Here is a 4,311-nt window from a genome sequence, read left to right as displayed (position 1 = left end):
AATTAATAGAATTTAATTGTGATAATTTTACGTGGCAAAAAATTAAATTTGTTAGGTTGCCTTTTAACTATATAGAATAGATATACAATATATAAAGGTACGTAAATAAATAACAACAAGATTTTTAATGTGGTTCATCCAATTTCAAGTCTACGTCCACCACTTTTTTTATTAATTGATTACCAAGAGCACCTAATCCGGGTTAGCTTACAATAAACAATTAACCTCCACGACTAACCCTAATCGTGTTATGAGAGATGTTAAGCTCTCAGTTTGAGGAATGTTAATTCCTCGGTTTGTAGGATGTTATATTAAGCCTACTGCGTGTGGGATGTTAAGCCCACATGTATGGAGGGTGTTAAACCTTCAATCGTGAGAGATGGGATGTCAAGCCCTCGGGTTTCTGAGATGTTAAGATCACGATGTATAAATTTCGTAATTACAATCGACTCCAAAAATATGAATACAATTTCCTAAAAAAAATATGAATACAATTTCCTAAAAAAAATATGAATACAATTCAATTGTTTAGAGATGATTGTTAAAATTATGAACTTTTACAAATATGAATTCGACACAAAAAAAAGCACACGTTTCAAAGCGACACGACTTTTGAAAATTTGATAGCAAAAACACAGTTAAAACACACGAGCAAAAGCAGCGGAAAGTATTTTGCAATGGAATTTTAATGCTTGAAAGTTTTGTAGAAGTTATGAGATTTATAGTAGTGTGCTTATAATTTGTGGCAATTAGGATTTCTAACTTGATTTCAAAATCTAGTAACAAACATTGGTCAACGTACAATATTAGCCTTTGTCTAAAAAAAACGTACAATATTAGAAAAATAATTTCCTTAAAAATTTCGGTTAAAAAGAATAGGAAAAAAAATGTTTTTTTCTTATTTTATAAAGTGATGTGTTTTAAATTTACCGCAAGTGCACGGTTGTAGTTATAGCACTTAGGGGTTGAAATCCACAGGGAGCGAATGCAATACTAGTCTATTTCAATTGTAGTGTTTAATTAAATCGATAGAAGTTTGAGTTTGGTTTTTATCTAATTAACTAGGCTAACTAATATAGAATGCAAACTAACTAAAAACTAGTATTTTTGCCCGTGAAATTCACGGAACGTTTATGTTTGGCACGGTTAGTATGTTTTACGATGATGTAGAATTTTTTAAGCTAGAGGTCCTTGCGGTGATGCCTTTATTTTTTTTGTTGTAAATAGAACAATTTGGTGCGCAATGGTTTTATTAGATACTCGATAAAAGTAAATAACTTACATAACTCGAGAAATTGAAAGTATGCTTCATGTTTTGTATTATAGTACATTTGTACACTACTTAACTTCTATGTGTTACTTGATCATTAGGTGATTTAAGTCCGTATATTATTAATTAACAGAAAACTAAGACAAACGAGTACAATCCATCTCAAATTCTTTAAATCACCATCTCCTTTATTCGCTGATCTAAAATTCATCATCAAGCATGTCTATAATATTCAACTTCACTTGACTACTTATAAGTTACACAATCAATTCTCAGGACTTAAGACCGTCTCACTTTCAAGTTTTAGCACCAATATGTTTCAAGACTTAGTTAATAGCTTTACATTGACCATTTAAATTGTCTCAAGACTTAAGACCGTCTCACTTTCAAGTTTTAGGCTCTGTTTGGTAAAACTGACTGAAAAGGTACCTGAAACCCGAAAAGTGACTGAAATTAAAAAGGTACCTGAAAAGCTAGCTGAAATTGAAAACTAATTAGGTAGCTGATTAATTGTAAAGTGTTTGGTAAAACTAACTGAAAAGGTAACTGATTTTTTGTAAAAGGCATTAATAATTATAATAAATTAATTTAAATAAATGGTAAATATGTAAAGTAGAATATTTCAGCTACCTGAAACTTTAAAAAACTACCTGGAGTAGCTTTTTATTTAGTACTGAAAAAGTCATTTCAGTACTGAAATGACTTTACCAAACAGCACTAGGTAAAACAACTACCTGAAATATTAGTCAAATCAGGTTGCTTGGTCAAATCAGGTACCTGAAATGCCTTGCCAAACATAGCCTTAGCAACAATAAGTTACACAATCAGTTCTCCTTTAGAGTGTGGTGTGTCGGTTGAGTTTGTTTGCTGATTAAGGAGAAGCTCAGAAGGGGTGCGAGGTGACTGGCGAGGGAAAGGGACGCCCTGTCCCTTTCGCCAATTTGGATTTTCTTCTTTGTTCTATCCTGGGTTTTGGTGGGTTATGATTTGATTTGGGCCTTGTTGCTTGTGAGGGGCTCAAATTTTGCATTTTACTTTTGTCAGACGGTCTTATGCTGACTAGATAAGCACTTGTTTGGGCTCGAATTGAGCCGTGTAGCTTTGACATGTTCCTTAAGGACAGTTTAGGTCACATTGGGACGTGATCGAGTCACGTTGCTTTGTCGTGGCCGTAATTGGAATTTTTGGCCTCTTCACGCTTAATTTGCACCAGTTTTGCGTTGCTTGAGTTTTGTTGAGACGTTTTGCTAGGAATAACGTTCTTGTGAGCTTTGTGTGAGTTGGGTGCGGTTTTTATTGGCTTTGACTCGTCTTTTTCTTGAAAATGGCGGGTCGGAGTGGGTTTTTTTTGTGCTAGTTTGCATTTTCTAGATTTGATGAAATTGGGTGGGTTTGCCCTTGTTGGTTTACTCTGCTGTTTTTTTGCATTTACAGGTTATTTTTGTCTATTTTTGTTCTTTAGGTTTTGTCCATTTTAAGCCGTCATAATGCCGAAATGTCTACTAATCTTAGGCTTCTTTTTGGTTTTAGCTTTTAGGCCCGCTGGTCCCGAGTCGGGGACTCGGGAGGAGGAGGAGGAGGTTGTGGGGACCTTGGAGTATTTGGCCTAGACTAGGCCAGTAGGTACCTCGGGTCGCGAGCCGGAGGTAGTTGTTGTAGCTACTGCTAGGCCTAGGGTGGCTAGTGGTGCTTGAGGGACTCGGGAGATGTCCGTGGTTGGCTCTTCCGGGAGGAGGGTAACCACTAGGAGGAGAGCTCCTTGGGTTTCTAGGCAGGAGCTCGACGAAGTTACCCCCGGTTGTTGAGATGGGACCTCGTTGTACCGCACGGTCTCGCGGTGCGAAAAGGCGGAGGGCGGAGACAGAGGCGGACGATGCCTTTGTCAGGGAGTGGGACGTTAGATTATTTCAGGCCTAGCGGGCGGCTCTGGCGTGGGCCGGAACGGTAGCCAGTTGCTGTTGCGTTTTGACACTCACATTTCTCACCGGGCGCACGAAGGCTTGGTAAGTCTGCTACATCTGCTTTTGTTTCGAGTTTTGTTGTCTTTCCTCTTTGAGCCCGAATAGGCATTCTGACCTTGCCTGGTTTTGATTTCAGAATATTGCTGGCATGAGGACGTAATTAGGTTACTCGACTTATCTGGGGTTTTACGACCTCCTGCGAGAGGGCTCGAGGGCGCTGATAGAGAGATCACTGATGGGCTGTTGGTGGGTGCTTGGCGTGAGATTCATGGGTCTCATATTTGCGTGAATCTGTGCATGAATCGCGCGATGATCATCCGTTATTGGGACACGACATCCTCATTTCACATGGAGTTCGAGGAGATTGGCATCACACTAGAGGAATTTGGTGTGGTGTCGGGTCGTCCCCTTGGCGAGACACCAGTTTAGTTTTCGGAGGCACCGGAGAGGGTGTCTTATGCTGCGATCAAGAGGTTGATCAGTGATGTTTTGCCTTCACTGGTTGACGTGACTCCTTTCTCTATAGCGAGCTCCTTCGTGAGGGATCATTTCAGGCCGAGGGTAGCTGATGTAGTCTCGACACCATTTCGTAGCCCTGAGACGGAGGCTTTGACAGACACGGAGGAGTCCCAGTTGTGGTTGTGGTACTTCTTGGGTACTACTTACTTTGGTGATAAGGGAGAGCGCTTGTCGACCAAAGTCATTCCTCTGGTAGCTGAATTAGAAGCCCTGGGTCACTATCACTGGGTGACGCCATCTTTCGCTCGGTTTACTCGTTACCTCCATGCCGCGGTTTGTTCAGAGACGATGGACAAGGGGAGCGAGCCTGGTCTGGTTTGTCCAGGTTTCATTTTGGAGGTATCAGTTTTTTCTTTTCGCTTTCCTTTTTGTGGTTTATTTTGTGGGCTTTTGTGTTGTTAAAAAAAAATGCATTATTGCTTGTTTTTGCAGGCTTGGCTATACTCATACCTTTCCACGCTTGGTCCTAAGACGGTGGTGGTTGCGCCGAAGACGTATCCTGCTGCGAGAGGATGGGTGGCGGCTTGGTCGACAACGATGAAGTCCGCTTACTTAGACTGC

The sequence above is a fragment of the Silene latifolia genome, chromosome Y, assembly GCF_048544455.1.
Source record: "Silene latifolia isolate original U9 population chromosome Y, ASM4854445v1, whole genome shotgun sequence".
In the NCBI taxonomy this organism is placed as follows: Eukaryota; Viridiplantae; Streptophyta; class Magnoliopsida; order Caryophyllales; family Caryophyllaceae; genus Silene; species Silene latifolia.
This window is presented reverse-complemented; position numbering follows the sequence as displayed.